Source organism: Tursiops truncatus, chromosome 6 (genome assembly GCF_011762595.2).
Source record: "Tursiops truncatus isolate mTurTru1 chromosome 6, mTurTru1.mat.Y, whole genome shotgun sequence".
Taxonomy (NCBI): Eukaryota; Metazoa; Chordata; class Mammalia; order Artiodactyla; family Delphinidae; genus Tursiops; species Tursiops truncatus.
The window spans coordinates 7845566-7871001 of NC_047039.1; the positions used below are offsets into that span (position 1 = coordinate 7845566).

A 25436-nucleotide genomic window follows, 5' to 3' on the forward strand; every position below is an offset into this window, starting at 1 on the left:
TGCCACCAAGGGAAGACACAGCTCACAGGGCCACAGGGGTCAGGGCAACCAAGCGAAGAAATGCAGGGTCTCTAGAGCACGGGGGAGGGTGTTCCACCACCTCGCCAGCCAGAAGAGGAGGACAGGCAGTGCTGCCTGGGCCCAGGAGGGTGGCAAGGGCCTGTGAGGGGACCGGTCTGTGCTGTAGGAGACGGGGGAGGGCCCGGGGGTGGAGCTGGCCCACTATCTGAAAGGGGGCCAGCCCCCTCCCCCTCCCAGGGACCACGGCCCTCTCCAGCGACAAGGATGGTGGATGCTCAGAGCAGGGACAGCAACGCTGAGACGCCACCAACTGAAAATCTGAGACCCAGGCTCCCTGTCAGGTGAAACGTTCAGGATTGGTCCCCCCAGATAGGCTTTTTTTTTTTTTCCTTTTCCTCTTATCTGTGTCAGTACCCACACACGTTCCCCCGTTCCCCTTAGCTGAGACCAGGTCCAGCGACCTTTGAGTCTTTCCTTCCTCGGCACGGCCTCCCCCCTGCACCCCCCATCTCAGCCCTGTGTCTGCAGCCACATCCGACACCCGGGTGTCCCTGAGGACAGGCAGACGTGTGGGGAGACCTTGGGGAGATCAAGGGTGAGGGTGGGAGAGGAAAACAGGAAGGTGGAGGTGATAAGGAGAGAGTCTCAAGGGAAATGGAAAAACAAACTTGAAAACAGCAGGTTTGGGGAAATCCTGGCCTGAAGAGTAGCAGTCCCTGGTCATCAGAATGACAGCAGAGCTGGCCCAGGAACACTCTTTGGTGCAGGACAGGAAAGGAAGGCCCTGACCCCTTCATTTACTCGAAATAACATTTATGGGGACTTCCCTGGTGGTCCAGTGGTTAAGACGCCACATTTCCACTGCAGGGGCATGGATTCGATCCCTGGTTGGGGAGCTAAGACCCCACATGCTGCACAGCACAGCCTATATATATATATATATCATATATATCATATGTATATGACATTTATGGGCAGCCTGTTATGCTTTGCACAAACACAAATGTGGCAGGTCCCCGTGGGCTGAGGTGTCTTTTCCTGAACATGCCAGGTACACGCCCGCCACAGGGCCTTTGCACTTGCTTTTCCCTCTGCCTGGAATGCTCTTCCACAGATAGTCACATCACTCCTTCCCTCATCTTCCTCAGGTCTTCAGTAAAATATCACCTTCTCGGTGATGCCTTCCTGACATCTGATCTAAAATTGCAGTGAGGCTCCCTTCCCCCCAAAAAGTCCCTATCCTTATTTTCCCAGGCCTGACCCTAACAGCTGTGGAGCCTGCAGCAAGAGTAAAACGGTGGTCCCCAAAATATAGCCCCTCCTTTCTCTTCCCACCCCCATTTCCACCTGGCCCCTCAAGATCTTCACCCACACACGTGAGCATCCCAGCTGTGTCCCCAGCAAGCAGCCACCTCCCGATCACGACGCGGACTTAGGGGGTACACACACCTGTGTTCCATTCTACCTGCTAAGATCAGACCTCAGGGAGAGCCATACAAGCCCTGGATGTGGACTCTGCGCCATTTGGGCAGGAACTTTTGAGATTCTGGGTAACCAGGGTGTGCTCTACAAAGGGGGTTCAGGCTCCCAGGGGTGCATCTCCTTGGCTTGGCAAGCTCCTCCCCCTGGAGGAGACCGGGCAGGCTTCTAAAGTGTGGGGCTTAGGGCAGGGGTCCTTCTAGCTCAGTCTAGGGATGGGACTGTCCCTTCCTTGCTTTGTTTTTCTCCATTTGTTACAGTATATATTTTACTTGTTTATTTGGCTTATTGTCGGTTCCCTCCAGTAAAATGTAAGCCCCAAAGAAGGCAAGGATCTGTTTTGTTTGTTTGTTTATTAATTTTTTTTATTTTTATTTTTTGGCTGTGTTGGGTCTTTGTTGCTGCGTGCGGGCTTTCTCCAGTTGTGGTGAGCGGGGGCTACTCTTCCTTGCGGTGCGCGGGCTTCTCATTGCAGTGACTTCTCTTGTTGCTGAGCGTGGGCTCCAGGCGCACGGGCTTCAGTAGTCGTGGCACATGGGCTCAGTAGTTGTGGCTCACGGGCTTAGTTGCTCCACAGCATGTGGGTTCTTCCCGGACCAGGGATCGAACCCATGTGCCCTGCATTGGCAGGCGGATTTTTAACCACTGCGCCACCAGGGAAGTCTTGGCAGGGATCTGTTTTGATCACTGTTATATTCTCTGTTCTTACAATAGTATCTGTCACGTAATGAGCGTTCAATAAATATTTCTTGAATAAATAATGGATTTGGGGGGTATGAGATACCAGGATAGAAGCCAGGTTGGGGGGTCTTCATAAAGTTCCTGTGTCCTACAGAGGGCTTCTGGCATCAAGGGTGATGTGATGCATGTTGCCAAACTCCTTCTTTTCAAGTTTACAAACTCTGGAGAGGAAATTATGAGTTTTGCTTTTAGAGGGTAGTTTAAAAATTCAGTGGCTTTTTTTTTTTTTTTCTATACACGGGCCTCTCACTGTTGTGGCCTCTTCCGTTGCAGAGCACAGGCTCCAGATGCGCAGGCTCAGCGGCCATGGCTCACGGGCCCAGCTGCTCTGTGGCATGTGGGATCTTCCCAGACCGGGGCACGAACCCGTGTCCCCTGCATCGGCAGGCGGACTCTCAACCACTGCGCCATCAGGGAAGCCCCAGTGGCTTGTTTTTAATTATGTGCGTGATATTTACTTCAGTACATACATACTCAGTGGATGTGTTTTGTGACAAAGACTCTCTCCTTGACCAAACATTACAGTCAGGCTCCTCTGAGCCCTCCTCTCAACTGTGTCTCGACCTTGGCCCCCATCCTGTCCCCAGGCCGCTTGACTCAGTTTAGCAAGAATCCCCCCACCCTTGATAACTGATCACCCTGATATCTGATCACCCTGGGTATCTGATCAAGTTCCTCATGCCCCACCCTTGCTATCTAAGTCCTTGTCCTGTCTTTAGCAAGAATCCTGTTAGATCAGTTTAGCAAGACTCTCCCCTACCCTTGACATTTCCTCTTAGTAATTTTCCATCCATTACCCCCACTCTGCTCCTTGACTAGAAATCCCCGCTTGTCTTTTTTTTTTTTTTTTTTTTGGCCACGCTGCATGGCTTGCAGGATCTTAGTTCCCGACCAGGGATAGAACCCGTGCCCCCTGCAGTGGAAGTGTGGATTCCCCCCAACTTGTCCTTGTTGTAGTAGGAGTTGAACCCCATCTCTTCCTCCTACTGCCAGAGTCATAACCCCCTTTGCAATAGTCTTGAATAAAGTATTTTTTACCTTTTTTTTCATTTTTTATATTGAAGTATAGTTGATTTACAATGTTGTGTTAGTTTTTCTTACCATTTTCACAAGTATCAGAATAATCTCTCTTTATAGGTAGGAATACAAAAATCTATCAGACAGGGTCCCAGCCTCAAAGAGTTCCAGTCAAGGTGGGAAATCAGTTGCCTAAACCAATAATAGTCAAATGCAAGATAATAAATATGGAAATAAAGTATGGTCAAGCTGTCGTCAACACCCAGATGAGAAAGCAGTTAACACTGCCTGTGCGAATCAGAGAGTCCTTCAGACAGGAGTGACATGGGCTGGGCTTTGCAGGGTGAGTAGGAGTTCGTGCTTTCTGGAAGCTCAATAACTAGCTTCAGAAGCATAATTTTTTTTCAGAAGTATAACTTTTGCACATTAAAAGATTGTTAAGGGACTTCCCTGGTGGCTCAGTGGATAAGAGTCCATGCTCACAATGCAGGGGGCCCAGGTTTGATCCCTGGTCAGGGAACTAGACCCCACATGCATGCCACAACTAAGAGTTTGCACGCCGCAACGAAGGAGCTGGCGAGCCACAATTAAGGAGCCTGCCTGCTGCAACTAAGACCTGATGCAAACAAATAAATTAAAAAAAAAAAAAGATGGTTCATAGATATGATCTTATGTTTGTAAAATACATGTACTTTCACAGAAAAAATTATAAGTCTAGAGGAATGTACTAATTAAAATTAATAGTAGTTATATCAGGGTAGTGGTTTAATGGGTGATTCTTACTTTTTCTTGAAATGTTTTGTACAGAACAGCACACATATCACCCTTCTAATTAGAAGAACATTAAGATAATTAACAAACCGTGTCCACACGTCCAATATGAGCTTTTGGTCCTGGAGCTCGGGTGGCAGAGACTTGTCAAAGGCTCAGGGAGCAAAAGCAGAGCCTGTGTGGATGTGCAGATTTCAGGCCAAGGGAGCTGAGCTGCCTTCCAGGGGGAGACACTAGTGGGAAATTATGGGAATGTTCTGGGGGAACAGCGAGGCCACCTGTTGGAGGAGTAGGCTGAGCCAGAAGATGGGGTCTGGGATTGCGGGGGCGGGGGGGGGGGCGGGCTTTGATCCCTTACCTACAGGCTCAGGGGGCTCCAGCAGAGCTTGGAGGGTGCGAGCCAATCAAGGAAGCTCTGTTTTCGACCGTGAGCCTCTCCTGCCCCACGTGCCCTAGGTCAAGATTCTCCCATGGGGCACAGCTGTGTCTGGGTCCCAAGTCCCTTGACTGCACGCCTTGGGTCACTCAGCGGCAGACACCTGCATGTACAGAAAACGGAGGCGTTTAATGAAAAAGGAAGGAGTGGGGAGGAACCGGAGGGGACAGGAATTCCCAGGAGGCCTGCGGGGAAGGCGAAAACTGAAACCCGCGCGCCGCGTGCATCTGTGAAAATGCTGCAGGTGCGGACGGGAGGCCGCCCCCACCCCGACAGACTCAGCACAGGGCTCCCCACAAGTCTCAGCCCTGGGAACACACAGAGCCCACTCCGGGGACGGGAAAAGGAGAAAACCTTAAGTCACGGCAGCAGAAGCAACGGAGGTGGCCCTAGCTGGCTTGTGTGTCGCCGTCCGTCCTCCACGGGGAGAAGGCCGCCCCCCACGGCCTGGGGTGGTTTCCATCCGACCCAGCGGATCGGGAACAAAGCGGGTCTCTCCCCACCGCTCCGCGCCCGGAAGCTCCCTCCCTTTCTCCGGGCGGTGGCGACTGTTCCCAGGTGAGCCGCTGGGTGGTGCTGTCGGCAGTAACGGAGGAAGCCGCGGGCTCGCAGCGGCTGGAGAGGCGGCCTGGGGCTGGGCGTGGATCCTGGAGCTCCGCCGGGAAGACCGAGGCTCGTGGGGTTCCAGGGACCCACCCGCAGTCTGAATTCGAAACGAATACAAACCCCAGGCGCCAGCTCTTGGCTGGCTTCAGCGTGAGGCTCCAGAAGAGGGTCTGTCCAATCTACGTACGACGAGAGGGCACGAACGGCGGTGGCCTGTTTGCAGTCTCGGGGAAACTGGTCCCTTGAGATTATAGGATTTACTCGGGTTTCTCTGGCTCCGGAATCCAGTAAGTACACTTGTTTCTCATTTCGTTTTTTGTTCGGTGAACAGTGTATGTTTGTTCAATAAATAAAAATGGGAAGGCGGGATCCACAGGGAAAAGAGAGAAGATAAGGTACACCTGAAGCAGGTAAACTGTGTGAGAGGTCACAGCCATGTGATGCTGAGGCTGCCCTGGGAATGACTCCACCAGGTCTCTCTGGGCTGGAGAAGGAGTCCTGCCTCCATCACTCCCAGCCTGACCCTCGGTCAGTTTCCCTGTAAAATGGGCACACTGACCAATGCCCTGCCCATCTCAAAGGGGAAAAGGACACTAGGCAAGGACAGACTTTTAAATCGTTGTGTGCTCAGTAAGTGTAAAGAATTATTAATATCCTCACCCCAGTCATCATTACTGGCAAATCGTTGCCCTGTGATCCACAAAACCTCCCTGAGGCAGCAGAGCAAAGACCACCAAACCCACATCCCGGCTGCTTCGGCTTTACACAGACGTCAGTTTGGTGATAAGATTAAGCTCTGGTGTTTGCACTTTGCAGCCACATTTCCTGGTAATTTGTATGTCCGTAGTTTGAGGGGATTTCAACCTGGAGCCATATAGAGGCTGGGATCAAAAAAGTGGGAAGGGGTGCCCAGACGCAGTGACCTCTCCAGATACGTGGACCCTGTTTCAGAGGTTACGATGCCGTAAGATGCCCGCCAACCTCACCGCACCCCCGTGCTCTGCATGTGACCCTGTTGGCTGCATTTGCCCAGGTCCTTATAGTTCCCCTCTACCACCACCACCACTTGATGTGGGCAGCAAGCTATAAAAGTCAGAAGGAAAACTAGGCAGGGCGCACTGTCCCTGTGCAAATAATTTACATGTTTGTAGCACTCTCTAGACTTTGCATTTCACTCACTCAGAAGAAGACAAATGGCCCCATTTCAAAAATGGGCAAAAGGCTTGGATACACATTTCAAAAAAGAAGGTATATGAATGGCCAATAAGAACATGAACAAGTGTTTAACATCACTAGTCATCAGCAAATTAAAACCATGATAAGATACAGCTGCCTACCCACTGGCCTGTTACACTAAAGGATGACCACCGCAGGTGCTGGTGAGGGTGCGGAGGGGCTGGAACTCACACACTGCTGGTGGGAGTGTAAAAAGGTATAACCACTTAGAAAACCAGTTTGACAATTGCTTGAAAAATTCAGCGTACACCTACAGGCGATCTAGCCATTCCTCTTTTAGGTATTTACTCAGTAGGAATTAAAATACTGATTCACACAAAGACTTGCGCTCAAGTGTTCATTGCAGCTTTCTTTATAATAGCCAAGAAATGGAAACAACCCAAACTTCCATCCGTGGTGAGTGAATAAAACAAACTGTGGTCTATTCAATGGAATACTACTCAGTAATAAAAAAAAAAGTGAGCATGTACCTACAGAGACAAATCGACATAAAAGAAGCCAGACAAGGGACTTCCCTGGTGGTGCAGAGAATCCGCCTGCCAGTGCAGCGGACACGGGTTCGAACCCTGGTCCGGGAAGATCCCACATGCCCCGGAGCAACTAAGTCCGTGAGCCACAACTACTGAGCCTGTGCTCTGGACCCCGTGCTCTGCAACAAGAGAAGCCACCACAATGAGAAGCCTGCACACCGCAACTAGAGAAAGCCCGCGCGCAGCAACGAAGACCCAGTGCAGCCAAAAATAAATAAATAAATTTATTTAAAAAAAAAAAAGCCAGACAAAAAGGACCCCATACTATATGATTCCACGTATATAAAATTCTAGAAAATGTAGTTGAATCCATAGTTAGAGCCAGTGGTTGCCTGGGGCCGGGGGTGGTGTACAGAAAAAAGCAGCAGGGAGGGGTTACACAGGGGCACAAGAACTTTGGGGAGTGATGGATGTTTTCATTATTTTGATTAATGTGATGGTTTCATTGTGCATATTCATGGGTCAAAATTTATCAAAGTGTATACGTTAAATACATGCAGTTTATTGTATGCCAATTGTACCTCAGTAAAGCTGTTAATATTGTTTAATTTTTAAAAAGGAACAAACTCACAGGGAACTCCACTGTACAGTAGAAACTAACACAACATTGTAAAACAACTATACCTCAATTTAAAAAAGTGTTTTTAAAAAGGAACAAACTATCGATACACATAATAACATGGATGATTTTCAAAATCATTATGTTGAATGCAAGGAACCAGACATAAAAGAGAATGCACCGTGTGGTTCCAGGAATCTAAAATTCTCAAAAATGAAAATGCTCAGTAACAAACAGCTTATCAGTGGTTGTCTGGGGTCAAGGGGGAAAGTAGGGATGAATTACAAAGGGGCACAAGGAAACTTTGGGGGGATGGAAGTATGTTCCCCGACCAGGGATGGAACCTGTGCCCCCTGCATTGGAAGTGTGGAGTCTTAAGCACTGGACCGCCAGGGAAGTCCCAAGGTAGGCATGTGTTGAAACTCATCAGCCTTATGGGTGATATGGAAAGCGTTTAGTGGTCTGGATAGAAGATCAAACCAGCCACAACATTCCCTTGATGCTGTTTGATAGCCTAATCCAGAGCGAGGCCCTAACTCTCTTCATTTCTTTGAAGGTTGACAGATGAGGAGGCTGCCAAAGAAAAGTGAAGCTAGCAGAGACGGGTTCATGAGGTTGAAGGAAAGAAGCCGTCTCCACCACGTGAAAGTGCAGAGTGAAGCGGCAAGTGCTGATGGAGAAGCTGTAGAACCCAAGAGATCCAGCTCAGATCGTGCACGAAGGTGGCTGTGTAATAAGGAAGACCCTTTGTATTCTATTACAAGTTCATCACTAAAAGGATGTTTCCCAGAAGCTTAAATGATACATAAGGGCCCATCTCTGGGAACCCTGCCCCCCAGGTAGTGAGCATTCAGCTAAACTACCTGTGTTTAGCTCCCAGGAAACATCCTGACCAAGCCCAGGTGTGAATGGCTGCAGGAAGGAAGAAATTAACCTATCCCCTCTGGAGGCTGACTGAACCAGGACTTTACTCCCACCCCTTTCAGTATAAAAGAAGTCTGAATTCTCACTAGGGGAAGATGGCTCCTTGGGACACGAGTCTACCATCTTCTGAAGCCAGCCAGGAGCCTTGCTGCTTGTGGCCCGCGGGCCCCAGATTGGGGGATATTCTGGTAAGGCCCGGGCAGCTGCTGGGAACACTTGTCCTGAGACTCTTTCCTTCAAAATTCCCGGAAGCAGCACTGGCTGCCACTTGGCAAATGGAGCAGGGAATTGACATCTGGGAGCTGACAGGCTCAATACAGTAGGGTAAGTCACTCTGGTGTACAGCCAGAAATTTTATTTCCTCTGTTTTGGGCTTTTTTTCTCCAGAATAAGGCAATTTGCTTTGTATTTGAGTGGGGTACCCTGTTGGAGAGAGGAATGAGTTGCTAGCCTTGTACCTGATCTGTGAGCCAGTTCGTTTGTTTCTTTGGATGCTACTAGCATTTGTGTGTGCCATTTGTGTTTTGTTTGTCTGGTATTTCTGTCTTTAAAAATTGGGGAATGTTTCAACTAACCCTAAAGAAAGTCCTCTGGGGTGCATTTTGCATAAGTGGTCTGATTACAGCTATGAACCCATGACTGACAGGAAGATGACATTTTATTGTAACAATGTGTGACTACAGTACCTGTTAGGGTCTCCAGGAGTGGCTTAGGCAGGGTTATCTTGGGACCCTGTGCACCATGTACTGTCACCCTTGCTGTGTTAATTACATCGTTTGTGGTCTCCTGTATCATTGACCTGGCCAAGGAGTCACATTGCATGGGGGTTGGGTTGATGGTTCTTGTGATATGTAAAACCCCGAGACAAAACTCGAGGGTTTATTTAGGGTTTTCTGTTTGTTCTTTGGGTTTCTCATTTCATTTTGTTTTGGTACCATTTCCCCATTTACAGACTGATGTCAAATTGAGGAAGAGAACCAAAAAAACCTGTCTGCTCTTGTCCAAAAGTGGGACATTCCCAGGGAAAAGAGAAAGTTTCCACTTGGTTCCTAAAATCACCAAAAGCCCCATCCCAGAATTCAGCCCAGTTAGTTAATGCCAAGGCAAAAAGGCATCCTTTTAATGAATGGTTAGAGATGATCAATTGCTATTTATGGTTTCACGGTGGCCTTTGAGTGGCTCTATAGCTGTTCTGTGAAGACGTGAGGAAGAATGATGAAATCCTCTATGAGAAAGCATTTGTGCTCTTATATCAGGGTGGGAAAATGTCAGACAGTTGTCACCTTATGGTAAAAGAAACCCAAGGGAAAATCTGTCATACAGGAAGAAAGGAAAGGGAACAACGTTTAGGATATGGTGCCCCAACCTCTGGCCAAGCTGGCTGTCCCAGCTGCTCTAGCTGTTATGCCAATATACCCACCCCTCCCACTGCCTCTCATTCCCATCCAGCCCCAATTCCTGACACTGGGGCTCAGGAAGCTGTGGTACTGGCTCCCCCTCCTTGTAGGGATCAATTAGAAAATCCTGTGTTAGTTCCTGGGGCACAGGGACCTGGCCTGGTATCGTGATCTAAGACCCAATAGGGCACCCAGCGTGGGCCAGGAGCCGCTCCCAGGGCAGGGCGGTTTCCTTTCCGTCATTGTCCTGTGGGGGCCTAAATGCAGTGTGAGCTTGGAATCCATAACAGCTACACTAAAGAACAGATTTTCAGTGTAGATGAAATGCCTTATATTGGAAGAAGGTGCCACCTAGGAATTTCATAGCTAGAGAGGAGAAGTCAATGCCTGGCTTCAAAGATTCTAAGGACAGGCAGACTCTCTTGTTAGGCTCATGCAGCTGGTGACTTTAAGCTGAAACCAATGCTCATATACCATTCCCAAATTCCTAGGACCCTTAAGAATTATGCTAAATCTACTCTGCCTGTGCTCTATAAATGGAATGACAAGGCCTGGATGACATGACATCTGTTTACAGCATGGTTTACTGACTATTTTAAGCTCATGTTGAGACCTACTGTTCAGAATAAAACATTCCTTTCAAAATATTACTGCTCATTGACAGTGCACCTGGTCACCCATCATCTGATGGAGACGGACAGTAACATTAATGTTGTTTTTATGCCTGTTAACACAATGCCTGCAGACTATGGACTGAGGAGTCTTTTTGACTTTCAAGTCTTACTATTTAAGAAATACATTTCATAAGGCTATAGCTGCCATAGATAGAGATTCCTCTATCTATGGGCAAAGTCCATTGAAAACCTTCTGGAAAGGATTCACCATTCTAGATGCCATTAAGAATATCCATGATTCATGGGAAGAGGTCCAAATAGCAACATGAACAGGAGTGTGGAAGAAGCTGAGTCCAGCCTTCATGGATGGCTTGGAGGGGTTCAAGACTTCAGTGGAGAAAGTCACTGCAGATGTGGTGGAAAACGTAGGAGAACTAGAATTAGAAGTGCAGCCTAAGGATGTGACTAAATTGCTACAATCTCACGATAAACCTTGAATGGGTGAGGATTTGCTTTTTTTAAAAAATTAATTTATTTTTGGCTGAGTTGGGTCTTTGTTGCTGTGCGCACGGGCTTTCTCCAGTTGCAGCAAGTAGGGGCTACTCTTCGTTGTGGTGCGCGGGCTTCTCATTGCAGTGGCTTCTCTTGTTGGAGAGCACAGGCTCTAGGTGCACGGGCTTCAGTAGTTGTGGCACGCGGACTCAGTAGTTGTAGCTCGCGGGGTCTAGAGCACAGGCTCAGTAGTTGTGGCTCATGGGCTTAGCTGCTCTGCGGCATGTGGGATCTTCCCAGACCGGGGATCGAACCCGTGTCCCCTGCATTGGGAGGTGGATTCTCAACCACTGCGCCACCCGGGAAGCCCCGAGGATTTGCTTCTTATGGATGAGCAAAGAAAGTGTTTTCTTGAGATGGAATCTGTGAAGATTGTTGAAACAACAACAAAGGATTTAGGATATGACATCAACTTAGTTGATAAAGCAGTGGCAGGGTTTGAGAGGATTGACTCCAATTTTGAACGAAGTCCTACTTTGGGTAAAATGCTATCAAACAGCATTGCCTGCTACAGAGAAATCATTCATGAAAGGAAGAGGCAATGGATGAGGCACACTTCACTGTGGTCTTATTTTAAGCAGTTGTCACGGCCACCCCAGCCTTGAGCACCCACCACCCTGATCAGTCAGCAGCACCCACACTGAGGCGAGACCCTCCATCAGCAAAAAGATTGTGGTTTGCTGAAGGCTCAGATGAGGGTTAGCATTTTTTTAGCAAGAAAGTATTTTTTAGTTAGGGTATGTACATTGTTTTATTTTATTATTATTATTTCCTCTTCTGCCTGAGCCGCACGGCTTGTGGGATCTTGGTTCCCCAACCAGGGCTTGAACTCAGGGCCCCGGCAGTGAGAGCACAGAATCCTCACCACTGCACCGCCAGGGAACTCCCTGTGCATTGTTTTAGACTTAATGCTGTTGCACGCGTAACAGACTGCAGTATAGCATAAACATAACTTTTATACGCACCGGGATACAAATTCATGTGACTCGCTTTATTGCAGTATTCACTCTATGGTGGTGGCCAGGAACCAAACCCACAGTACCCTGAAGTATGCCTGTACTAGTTTTGGTGTAATCGGTTGCTCACACTGTAGTTGGCGATGGGCAGAAGCACTAAACCTGAGACCCAGGGCTGAGTTTCAGTTCCTGCTCTTCCCCTGGTTCTGTGTCACTCTACACTTTGAGCCTGGTTATCGTCCTAGTCAATTCAGAATCAATAACAAGGATACCGTAGATTGGGTAGCTTACCCAACATTTACTTCTCACATTTCTGGAGGCTGGAAACCCAAGACCAAGGTGCCAGCAGATCCAGTGTCTGGGTGAGAGCTGCCTTGTCACCGTGTCCTCACGTGCTGGAGAGAGAGTTCTGATCTTTCTCCTGTGAGGACACTCAACCCATCATGCGGGCCCCAATCTCATAATTTTATATAAACTTAATTATCTCCCGAAGACCCCCACCACCTAATACATCCAATGGGGGTAAGGACTTCAACATATGAATTTGGGGGGTGGAGGGAGGAACATAAGAGTTGTCTTTTAAAAAATAGCATGAAAATACTACTTGCCTCACAAGTTTGTTTAAAGGGTCGAGCGTGTACAGAGCACCCAGTGCCGGGCAAGGCCCAGAGAAGAGTCAATAAATAAATACCAGCGTCTTCTCTGACCACACTTTTCCCACCCCATTGTCCCACTTGACAATGGACCGTCCCCTCCGTCAAATGGACTTGGAGTGCCTGCCCGCAGGGTTGCTGCAGGAATCATATGGGAGTGTGTTTGGAGAAGCTTCGTAAACCAAAGCAGCCCGTGAGGGCTGTCATTAGCGGGTCAGGGCCTGTCTCAGGACAGTGTGCGCTGTGGGTTCCTCTAGGGAGGCTCAAATCGGGGCGCCCCAGGAGTCACTGCATTCACGTGGACGGATAGAGAGCGGCGGAGAGACTTGTCCACACTGCTGACCTCAGGCCCACACGTTACCTATGGCCAAAGAGTTGGGGCGTTTTAAAGCTCAGACTCCAAGGTAGAGAAAGGCATGTGACTCCACAGTCAGGAGACGCTGAGGTCACCGCATGGGCCAAAGATACAGAGAGGAAGCAAAAATGCCAAAAATAAAAGACCCTTCCTAACCACTTCCGAAGAAAGCAGCAGAGTTTTGCTGCGCTGTGAGGTTTGCGCCCTGCCTTGAGCCGTCCAGGGGCTCTGCCCTCGGGTCTTCCTGAAATGGGAGCCGGGCTGGGCAGGCTCAGGTCCGGTAAGCGCGCAACCCTCTGAAATCATGTCCTGGCAGCAGGCGAGGAAGTACGCAAACAGGGAGGGAAAGAGGAAAGAAAACAACCATGACTTGGTCAAATCATGCCACAGGTCCCTGTGTGCAGAGTTTGGCTCTCTGAAAATGTTGTCTCAAAATCTTATTTTCCTTTTTCCCCACCTGTATTCCTTTATTCCCAAATACCTGGACAAAGCCATAAATGAATACATTTGTAAAGCAGGCTATACAGCCACGAAACTGAGTGCAGAACAGCTATATAAATCAGTATGGGTCAGCGTTAGGCGTATAACATTGAACCAAAAAATATGTCCCAAAACTCGGATGTACACCATTCTAATAAACCTCAAAATAAATAGGACTGAACAATTACCATTTACAGATTCATAATTCACAGCAATACTATTTTTAAAAAGGTAAAATAGTGATAGAAGTTCAACTTTGAATATTTATTACCTCTGAGAGGGAGGAGGTAGATAGGGAAAAAGTATACAGGTGATGCACTTTCATGGCTAACACTGTTATTCCTGGGTGGGTAGCGGGGTCACAAACTCATGTCATTATCGTGTTCCATCACCTACGTGTTTCACGTACTCTCTTAAAATCTGGATTCCTTCTATGCAATTTTCCTATAATATTTTCCACAGAAGTGAATATAAACATATTAAAGAATTTTGAAAACTTAAAAGGGAGAAAATCTTCCACAGTCCTACTATTTCAGCTTTCCCTCTGCAGTGGGTCTCCTTTTTACCCGATCATAATCACACTGTACATAATTCTGCTTTCTGTTCTTAATTTGGAAAACTGTTTATAATAGTACCTGAAAATCTTCAAAGTCATCCTTCTTCATGGCCACATAGTGGAATATCTATACTTAATGAAAATTCCAAGAATATCAATGACTTCTGTATAGTATACTTAAATTTAAAAGAAAATAAATATGCTGTTGTATGAGTCTCCTAGGGCTGCCATATCAAATTACCACAAACTGGACTGAAAACAGTAGAAATTTATTCATTCACAGTTCTGGAGATCAGAAGTCCAAAATCAAGGTGTCAGCGGGTCCATGCTCCCGTCAAAGGATCTAGGAAAGAATCCTTCCTTGTTTCTCTCGTAGCTTCTGGTGATTCCTGGCAGTCTTGGATTCCTCAGCTTGTAGCTGGCCACTCTCATCTCTGCCTCTGCCTTCTTATCTTCATATCCCCTTCTTCTCAGTGTGTCTCTGTGTGTCCTCCTCTTCTTTTTTTTTTTTTCCTGGCTGTGTGGTGCGGCTGTGTGGTACGGTCGGGATCTTAGTTCCCCGACCAGGGATCGAACCCAGGCCCACAGCAGTGAAAGCACCAAGTCCTAACCACTGGACCACCAGGGAATTCCCTTCCTCTTCTTATAAAGACACCCGTCATTGGATTTGGGGGGGGGGCAACCCTAATCCAGTAGGATCTCAACCTAATTACATCTGCAGAGACCCTCCTTCCAAATAAGGTCACACTCTGAGGTTCTGGAAGGACATGAATTTTGGGAGATACTATTTGACCCACTCCAGCTGCCTTCTTCAAAACTCTGAAATGCCAAACACTGGCTTTTGAACAAGGTGTCAATGGGCTGCCACAAGCCAACCAACCCAAGTGCGCTGGCTGTTGCCTCTTAATCATATCGTAGAAAGTTGGCACCAGAAGAGACCTTGGAAATCTGTCCAAACTTCTCATTTCATCAATGAGGAATTTGAGAGTCAGTGGAAAGGTGATTCATCCCAGGAGACTCCAGTTTCCAGGTATAGTCAAGGAGTCTGCCTCAGGCCAATGTTAACTGGGCCCAGAATAAACTCCAGCCTCCGTCTCAAAGAGCTATTTCAGGATTGTGTTATTTACCTACTGCCAAGTAACATTAGCACACCATTCCTTAAAACACATCTACTATCGCACAGCTGCTGTGGGTCAGGAATCTGGACACAGCTTTGCTGTCCTCTGCTCAGGGTCTCTCACAAGGCTGTAGTTGGCCACGGTTGAGGTCTTGTCTGAAGGCTCAGCTCAGGGAGGATCCGCTTCCAAACTCACTTCTGTGGTTGTCAGCAGGATTCAGTTCCTTTGGGGCTGTTGGACTGATGAGGGCCTTAGATCCTAGCTGGCTTTTGGCTGGAAGCCACCCTCAGTTTCTTGACTTAAGCAATAGAAATTAATTTTTTCACAGTTCTGGAGCCTGGAACTCTGAGATCAAGGTGTCAGAAATGTTGGTTTCTTCTGAGGCCTCTCTCCTTGGCTTACGGATGGTCACTAAATCAGGTTCCTGAACCCAATTCTAATTGGGGGGGCGGTGGTCCCCCATACCAACAAACAATCCTCAGGCACCACCAGGGTATCTTACAATTCAACTCAATTCTAACATGTCTACCCAGAGATAGCATCAGATCCCACAGGTTAAGGATTCAATCCTACAAGACTGCCCCTCTCCCCCACTTCAGACACAGTTAATTTGCTAGAGCAGCTCACAGAACTCAGAGAAACATCTTACTTACCAGAGGACTGGCTTATTGCAAAAGAATGTAACTCAGGAACAGCCAGGTGGAAGAGGTGCACAGGGCAAGGTATATAGGAAGAGATGGGGCACTTCCATGCCCTCTCCAGGCACACGGCTCTCCCTGAATTTCCTCGTGTGCACCAACCCAGAAGCTTTCCAAACTCCATCCCTTTGCGTTTTTTGGATACTTCATTACATAGGCATGGTTGATTAAATCATTGGTGACGGCCACTGATCCAACCTCCAGCCCCACCCACCTCCCCAGGGGTTGGGGGCAAGGCTGAATGTTCCAACCCTCTAGTCACTTGGTTGGTCTCCCTGGCAACCAGCCCCCATCCTTAGGTGGGATCCAAAAGTCACCTCATTCACATTTACCACTCTCAACCCTTAGGAAGTTCCGAGGGTTTGGGGAGCTGTGAGTCAGGGACAGAGACCAAGTAGATATGAGGAATATATTTTGGTCATCTGGGTGACCAAATATGTAGTTTTTATATATCACAGTGTCACAGTCTCCTTTTCACCGTGTGCTCATGTGGTCTTTTCCCCTCTGAGTCCTCTGCCTGGTCTCTACATTTTTTCTTCTTTTAAGGACAGCAGTGAGATTGGATGAGGGCCCACCCTAAAGGCCTCATTCTAACTCAGTCACCCCTTTGAAGACCTTATCTCCAAATATGGTCACACTCTGAGATATCGGGGCTTCAACAGATGAATTTGGGAAGGGGCACAATTCAACCCATAGCGGGGACCTGGCCTCATTTCGCAGCCCTTACCACCCCTGGCTCTCACCAGAACCCCGGCCCCAGCGTCTGCCTGACAGGATGGCTGGACCAGCAGCCCTGGAGCTCAGGGAAGACCCTTCCCCTGGGGGAGAGTCCAGCGTACTCTGGAAGTCAGCCCCAGTGCCCGGGGCCCGCAGGGGACACCTCTGGACAGCTGTTTATCCTCACCCACAAATTCCCACTCACTCGTAGGGGCCGCTCCCCTCACACCCCGGCCCTCCCTGAACTGCTGCTGAATGCGGCCCCCAGCTCCGTGCAGCTCGCTGGCCCACCAGGGACCCTCACCCCGCAGGTCTGTGCGGCAAGCGATTGTGTAGAGCTCCTTGGAATGCATTCTTCATGGGATTCCCCAAGGACACACCCTCCTGGTCTCCCTTCTCTTTACCACCAAGAAGTAGCTCACTGCTTGAGGACTAGTAAGGGCACCACTGCATCCAGACTGACTCATCCCTTTTTTTTTGCAGTACCCGGGCCTCTTACTGCTGTGGCCTCTCCCATTGTGGAGCACAGGCTCTGGACACGCAGGCTCAGCGGCCATGGTTCACGGGCCCAGCCGCTCCGCAGCATGTGGGATCTTCCCAGACCGGGGCACGAACCCGTGTCTCCTGCATCGGCAGGCGGACTCTCAACCACTGCGCCACCAGGGAAGCCCCCCCTTTTTTTTTTCATTCCTTTTTTTGACTGCACTGCATGGCATGTGGGATCTTAGCTCCCCAATCAGGGATCGAACCCACGCCCCCTGTGTTGGAAGCACAGAGCCTTAACAACTGGACCACCAGGGAAGTCCCCAGACGGGCTCATCCCTGAGATCAAATGTCCCAGCCTTGCTGTGAGGACAAAAATGTGTTCATCAAGAAATTGTGATATATATATATGTAACTGAATCACTTTGCTGTACATCTGAAACTACGCCATTGCAAGTGAAGTATACTTCAACTTTAAAAAATGGTTAGAATTTTGTTTTAATTAAAAAATAAAAAGAAATTATGAACAACAAGGTCCTACTATATAGCACAGGGAACTATATTCAATAACCTGTGATAAACCATAATGGAAAAGAATCTGAAAAATAATGTATATACATATGTATAACTGAATCACTTCGCTGTACAGCAGAAATTAACACAACATTGTACATCAACTATACTTCAATAAAATAAATTTAAGAAAAAAAAAAAGGACGTCATGGAACCAAAGCAGGGAGGATGGTGCCATCATTAGAGGAAAATCCTGCAGGTCCCATAGGTGCTGCCCGGCCAGACAGCCTTCAGAACTGCATTCTGCTGCCCGAAAGAATGTCTCCATCACTCTGATGACAGTTTTCTTTCTCTGTGTGGGCGATGAGAACCACTCACTTCTATGGCCAGAATCTTCCAGAACTGAGCAGAAGTTATCCCTTTCTTTAAGGCTTACATGCTCTATTTCTCCCAACTCCTCACCACCCTCTTAGTTTCTCCCCAACACTGAGGCCAAGTATTAGTTACCACTCCGTCATAATCCCTGAATTGTTTTTTCTTCTGATAGAGAAATAGTTCTCTGAGCCAGACTCTTCTCAAAAACGGGAAAAGGACCTCAGAGCCGCCAGCTCAGGGAAGCCTCTGATGGACTCTGACGTGACAAAGACAGTGTATGAAATGCAGAAGGGGGCCCACGACGTGGTTGTGTACCTTTGTGCATTCACCTCCTCATGTCTGTGAATGGCTCCCCCCAGGGTCATGCAGTGAACAGTCTGCACAGCTGTTCAGTGTATCCTGGAGAAAGATAAGATACAGCAAGAAGGATGCAGATGTGGCCAGCGGACGATGGCCCCCACATGGGGCTGGCAAAGTGCACTAAGGCTGACAGAGGAGCCCTTTCAGCTTTACTAGGATAGAGAAGAGGAATGAGGAGGCCTTGGGCTGGCAAAGCACAGAAGGAAGTGAAGGCCTTTAACTCCTTCCTCCTTTCATTTTCACCAAAGTGCGTGAAGCTCAGAGGGGAGGGGCAAAGCAAGCATCAGGTGGCCTCTGATGTGCAAGGTTAGCGATGTGCACCTTGCCCTTGTTCGTGCAGGGGCTGGCGCCGCGGAGGCCTCCAGACTCGGGAGTGAGTCCGGCACAACTGGCCGCCCTGGGTGAGGCCTCACCTCCACACTTTCTGTCACAGTGAGAAGCAAGTTTCTGGACAGTAAGAGACAGAGACCAAATGGCTTTGTGTTCCCTTTATTTCCTGACCTCCCGACTCTCCCTGGGCCACAGGGTGAACCTTGATGGGCGCCCAGGACCTGCAGCCAAACTCAGGGGCAGCACACTGGAGAGTGGCTTGGAGCCCCTCTGTCCTTCCCCTGGGGCAGGAAGGGGGCCCACAGAGATGCGCTGCCGTAATTCTGCTGCATCTGTGATACTGAAGGGCAAGTGTCCTGGGTTTGAACTGTCCAACAGAAACAATAAAATGCCAGTGAACTTTGTAGACCCAGAGGCGCTCCTGCAAGAGATCTGCCGGCAGGAGGCAAGGCGTTCCCCCTTCTCTGCCTGGCACGTTTGCTGGGAAAGGGGAACGCAAACCGTGTGAGGGTCCAGACTAGACAGGGGTCCAGCTTAGCTCCGTCTGCCCCCGGAGGAGAGAAGGTTATTGCACAGTGAGTGCTGCGGCCTGGGGCCGGGGGGTGAGCGGCCAGGGGGCTCCCGGGGCAAGTCCACGGACTTATTCAGAGGAGGGGCTGGGATGAGCACCACGTGCAGGGACAGAAACGGGGTCCTGGAAAGGGACAGAGGTGAGCAGGGCACCGTCCCTCCCTCCCAGGGCTCCCAGTGTACTTACCCCGAATGACCACAAGCCATTAGCTCCAGTAGCTCAGGAGGGTGAGGTCCTTCCCGCCACGGGATCAATAAACGCTTCAGGGAAGAATTGCGTTTATTCTTAGCCTGGAACTCCGGTGGAAATAAAGAGGGGGAGACCATTGGAAGCAGAGGGCGCTGCGAAGACAAATTCCAAGTTCCAAAGGCACGACAGGGAAAGAGCGTATGTAGAAATTCTTCGAAACAGGAGCCGTGCTGGGTCTACCATCACCCCAGCCCTTCCCCTGCTGAGTCCTCACCCCCAGGCCCCTGGCCACACCCAGCCCTCCTCAAGATGTGCCTGCCTCCTCCCTCGGCCCAAAGCTTTGTTCCTGCTGTTCCCTGCCTGGAGGGATCTGGGGCCTCTGCTCCCCAAGTCCCTTCCTCCTGTTCAGACTCTACTGTCTCTCAAAGTCTAACTCCGAGGTCACTTTGGTGAAGCTGTTCCAGATTCTCTCAGTCAGAACCCCCGTCCTGCTCTCTTTCTCCCCCTCCTTTGCCGGACACGGACGTGTGTGTGTGTGTGTGTGTGTGTGTGTGTGTGTGTGTGTGTGGTGTGTGTGTGGTGTGTGATGTGTGTGTTTGCGGTGTGTGTTTACACGTGTGTATTTGTGTGTGTTGAAGTACAGTTCATCTGGCTCCCCAGTAAAATGCCACCAGCCGGTTGGGCTGCGCTCTGGGGCCCCCCTGCTTTCTGCCCGCCACCTTCCCCCGGCACCTGGCTCTGGGAGGGCCCTTGGCGGCGCTGGTTACTGCTCCCGACTGATTTGCTGAATCGCAGCCAATGAGCAGATTCCGTGTCCCGGCTTTAGTGCTGACTGGCTCTGGGTCCTTGGCCAGGTTACCTCACTGTTCTGCCTCAGTTTCCTAATCTGTTAAAAGATCTTACAGGGTCGACGTAAAGACTGAATGACATTGTGCACTGAAAGTGCACGTAGACTCTTATGATCTTTCTTTTGGCCCTGTCTCGCTGCTGGCAGGATCTTAGTTCTCTGATCAGGGATTGAACCCAGGCCCTTGGTAGTGAAAATGCGGAGTCCTAACCACTGGACTGCCAGGGAATTCCTTACTATTATCATTTATGTTTACTTGTTATGTATGTATAACATATATTTTAAAATCTGTCTTGGCGAATTCCAAAGTCCCTTTCCCCTGGAACCCAGAGATAAGAATTTGCTTCAAGGACTGCCGTTGAGCAGAAGAGGCTGGCCTGTCCTTGGGCTCACAGCGACCTGGGAGTGTTCTGGAAAGACAGAGGCATACCTGTCATCCTCTTTGCAGCTCAAACCACAGGTCAGGCTTTTAGAAATCCATAAAATATTTAAGGCAAGGCCTTTGTTACACCATAGCTGGTCAACATTACTATAAATAAATGAACATTATCATTCATCACAATAAAGGGGATGAGAGACAGGTGACTTGATTGTGTAGCCCTAACCCAGCCCTAATGCAGAGAAGGGAGAAAGTCAAGTGATTTAATGAAGAGTCTGGACATTAGGAATTTGAGAAAAAAGACTCTTGCCTTTAGAGAAACCATCCATGAGCGCACTGCTTGTGGAGAAAATGGCCCTTGGGTCTTGGTGGGGAGGGCTGTCCCCCATCCCACCCCAGGCACTGCACTGTTCTGGGTGGGGTCCATACTGGAGGCCATGCTTTCAGGGAGATAGTGGTAAATGGTAAGAAACCCGACCAGGATGAGGTCAGGTCTGGGAACCGAATCCCAAGAGCATGAGCTGATGGAATCGAGGCCATTTGGCCCAAATCAAAGGATGTGGCGGCCTCACCTGGGCAGAAAGTGACACTTGAACCTGGGGGGGCGGGGCAAGTAGGACAGAGATCTAACTCCGTATTCAGATGTCAGGGAGACCTGGCGAGGTAGCAAGCATCCTAGCACCCTCGCTGTTCCGGCACAAGGCTAGTGACCACCAGCCAGGGTTCAAGTTACCTATAGAAAGTACTACTGCCTTGTAACCTTTGGCAGTGGATGTATGGGCTATTGTAAACAGTTGACCTCCGGGAGAACAGAGAGCCTGTCGAGACCCTCTCTGTATTCCCAACATCCAGGACAGTACCTGGCACGTACAAGGCCCTCAGTCACGTTGAGGTGCCTTTCAATTTTAAGATTACTTAGACTTTTTCAAGGACAACAAAAATAAATAATAATGCTACTGGACTTCCCTGGTGGTCCAACGGTTAGGAGTCCACGCTTCCACTGCAGGGGGCATGGGTTCGATCCCTGGTTGGGGATCCCACATGCCATGCAATGTGGCCAAAAAAAAAAAAAAATGCTACTAAGAGAGACCTCACCAAAAAGGCTCCACTAATGTGGATGTAGAAATATCCTCTAAACACCCTTTCTTCATTTATGCAGCAAACACCCCATCACAAAGGGCACAAGAGGTCGTTTGTAACCACCAGCATGTTTTTGACCTGGGAGTAACACATTTTCCACATATTCAGAACCAGCGACAATTTCTCTACTAGTAAGACTAGCCCAAGGGAAGTCCCTGAGGGTAGACTGTAAAGCAATGCTGAGCACGCTTTTCACATTTCCTCTCTTCTTGCCATTAATTAGTTTTTACTATTAAGCTCTGTGAAAAATACTACTGTCACCCCCTGCATAATTATCAAAAGCACAAAAACATTCCAGATTTAGGAGCAGGGAGAAAGAGGCTGGGGGAAGAAATGGCAGGGTCTCATAATAATGAGGATCTGTGGAGGCCACTACTTGGCTAGAAGCTTTCCCTGGTGTTATGGGCTGAATCGTGTGTTCCCCCTGCCGCCCAATATTCATATGTTGAAGCCCTAATCCCCAGTGCTTTTTTTTTTTTAAATTTATTTATTTTTGGCTGTGTTGGATCTTCGTTTCTGTGTGAGGGCTTTTTCTAGTTGCAGTGAGCGGGGGCCACTCTTCATTGCGGTGCGCGGGCCTTTCTCTGTTGTGGCCTCTCCCGTTGCGGAGCACAGGCTCCAGACGCGCAGGCTCAGCAGTTGTGGCTCACGGGCCCAGTTGCTCCATGGCATGTGGGATCCTCCCAGACCAGGGCTCGAACCCGTGTCCCCTGCATCGGCAGGTGGACTCTCAACCACTGCACCACCAGGGAAGCCCTCCCCAGTACTTCTGAATGTGACTGTGTTTGGAGATAGAGCCCTTAAACACGTGATTAACTTAAAATGAAGCCAGGCCTTGAGGATGGGCCCTAATCCAACCTGACCTGTGTACTTATAAGAAGGTGAAATTGGAACACAGAGAGACACCAGTGGTGCTCAAGCACAGAAGAGGGACCACCACAGGGCTGAGAGAGACGGCGGCCCTCTGCAAGTCCAGGATGGAGGCCTCAGAAGAAACCAACCCTGCTGACGCCTTGATCTCAGACCTCCAGCCTCCAGAACTGTGAGAACACAAACTTCTGTTGTTGAAGCCCCTGAGTCTGTGGTTCTCTGTTGCAGTAGGCTGAGCAGACGAATGTACCTGGGACACTCCCTTTCACCCTTATAACCACTCTGATTATGTCGCAGAAGAAATCGAGGCTCATGGACATCAGTTAACCTGTCCCAGTTCGCACAGTGAGTGAGTGGCAGAGCCTGAATCTGGCATGAGGTTTGTGGGTTGCAAAACTCACATTCTGGGCTTCTTCCCTTCTCAGCTCTTGTTGCAAATTCACCAACTTCCCCCACCTACTCCCTGATGACTAATCCACTACTTCCCTTCACACACACGCAAATTAGATGACTAACAATCAGAAGATACTTTATTCATCCAGTCACAGACCAATGCCAATTAGAGGAGGTTTTCTCACCTCCACAGAACCCAACATAAATGGACTAAATAGATGAGGATGGGAGCTCACACAGGCAGACATCTGGAGAAAACAAAGGATTTCATATCTCACCATGCATTTCTTTTCTTTCTTTTCTTTTTTTTTTTGAATTTTTTTGGCTGTGCTGGGCAGCATGTGGGATCTTAGCTCCCTGACCAGGGATCGAACCCGTGCCCCCTGCAGTGGGAGCATGGAGTCTTAACCACTGGACCACCAGGGAAGTCTCCTCACCATGGACTTCTAAAATCTAAAGACATCCTCAAGCAAAAGAAGAATTCATGAGAAATAAAAGATCTTCTCTGAAGATTAGTTGATCTTTGAAAAGTACTTATTGGCCATCTATAGCAAACAAGCCTTCTGAAATCGATAGAGAAATTACACCATCCGTCCATGATGACCTCACTGGTCTCTAAAATGAGCCGGAGCAATGACTATGCATTTAAATGGGAACAGTTTACTCTTTACCTTCCCTTAGCAAAAAGAATCTCATACTCAGAAACGATTTCTGCTGGTGTACGGTAATAAAACTTTTCTCCCATTTGAGCCCCAAATGATGGAGAACTCCGAATTGGGGTACTTCCCTATTGTCACTCTTCCTGATGACTTTGCTGATTGTATGTTCTGCATTCACTGCTGACGGCATGGAGCTGCTTTTTCACAGAGAGCTAAGTCAACAGATCTGTCTCTAGGGGAAACTTAGTACCTAGGACAGAAACAAGTCTGACACATTCCAGGAGGCCCCCAAGTATGGGACCCAAAGCAGACTCGTCAATTCTCTGTAATTCAGACCCCTTTGCGAGCTCCTAGGCAGCCTTGGAGTGGGCCCAAGGGGACACATTTTGCTAAAGATGGTGCCAGTGACCTGAGAAGAAGAGACAGGAAACACATGGGCTGAGTCAGGAGACTTAAGGGCACGTGACTTTGGCAAATGGCCCAGCCTCTCCTGGGTTTTCTCATCTGGAAGAAGCCTACCTCAGAGGGCGGCTAAGAGGCTCCAAGTGGGAAAGATTATGAGGGTGAGACTGCTTTGCAAACTGTAAAGAGCTATATGAGTACAAACATGCTCACATGTGTGGTCAGCACTCTTGATCTGGAGTGTGTTTCCTGTGCTGGGCGCTTGGTGCCTTACATGTATTAACTCCCTGCCACGGACTGAATCGTGTCCCCCCAGATTTCACATGTTGAAGCCCTAACCCCCAGTGAGATGGTATTTGGAGATGGGGTCTTTGGGAATTAGCTAGGTTTAGCTGAGGTCCTGAGAGTGCCCTTATCAGAAGAGACTCCAGAGAGCTTGCTTCCTCTCTCGCTCTACTTTTAATTAAAAAAAGAAAAGAACCCCCATTGCTTCAAATCCTTGCCAACATTTGGTATCGTCCATGTTTTAAGACCAGAACTTTCTATATATCTTGCTCTGGCCATTAGAAAGTGGGAGGAGCTTTGTAAACTTGAAGAGTGTATTTGTGGGTGTTACCAAACCAAACTTGGTTCCGCTCACCTAGATGTGCAGCAAAGCCAATATATTGACACCGGGTTGTGGTGAAGGAAAGTACAGCATTTATTGCAGGGCCAAGCAAGGGGAATGGACAGCTCACGCTCAAAAGACCTGGACTCCCCACTGGCTTTTAGGGAAGGGTTTTTAAAGACAAAGTGAGAGGGAGGGTCTGGGGTACATGATCAACTCATGGACATCCTTGTAATTAGTTGGTGAGGCGGTAACAAGGTGATCTCAATTATCAGTTTTCTGGCTCCAGCCGGTCTGGCGTCTAAGTGCTGCTGGTGGTCCGAATGTAGTTAGCATCTTCCACCTGATGGGGGGGTTTTGTCTCTGCAAAACAACTCAAGGATATGGTTCAGGATATTATCTATAGTCCTTGAGGAGGAACTAAAGGTCCTTGACTCTGTTTTATGGCTAAACTATTATTATTTTGTCTTGTTTCACTGTTTTCCTTTGTTTCTGCATTTTTAAATTTCTCTGATTAAATCTGCTGTTTGGAACTTGAGGAAGACCTAGGAAGTTAAAGGTTTTTTTACAAACAAGAGGTGGGGAACATGGCGGGAGTTTGTCACCAGGAAGGCCCCATAGTGTCCTGCTCGGTTTCATGGGCACTGTGGTTGGTGCACTACACAGAATCTAACTTAAATTATCCCCTCATAACAACCTGTTTAGAGGCTGGGAAAAGTGAAGAAACTTTGGAACTAGAAATCAAACCCAGGTTATTCTGGCTCTGTTTTTTTTTTTTTTTTTTTTCCTACCCTGGCTAGGACCAGTGGGAAAAAAGAGTGTTGATAAGGGAGATTGTAAGCAGATAGGGTAGGGGGTCCTGGAGAAAGGGAGCCAGGAATGGTTTTCTTGGTACAAGAGAA

At 48.6% G+C, this 25436-nt stretch overlaps 2 long non-coding RNA genes across 2 annotated transcripts; one reads left to right on the plus strand and one right to left on the minus strand.

Moving 5' to 3' along the window:
* Positions 1-1770: 1770 nt before the first annotated feature.
* LOC141278935 (uncharacterized) lies at positions 1771-4959 on the minus strand. The gene is made up of 3 exons (XR_012332356.1): positions 4820-4959; positions 4388-4568; positions 1771-2402 (listed from the first exon to the last, which is right to left on the minus strand). It is a non-coding gene; the product is annotated as an uncharacterized lncRNA (long non-coding RNA).
* A 19-nt stretch (positions 4960-4978) lies between these two features.
* Positions 4979-18004, plus strand: LOC117312546 (uncharacterized). Its single transcript, XR_004526880.2, has 3 exons — positions 4979-5358; positions 7953-8644; positions 16900-18004. It is a non-coding gene; the product is annotated as an uncharacterized lncRNA (long non-coding RNA).
* The last annotated feature ends 7432 nt before the right edge of the window (positions 18005-25436 follow it).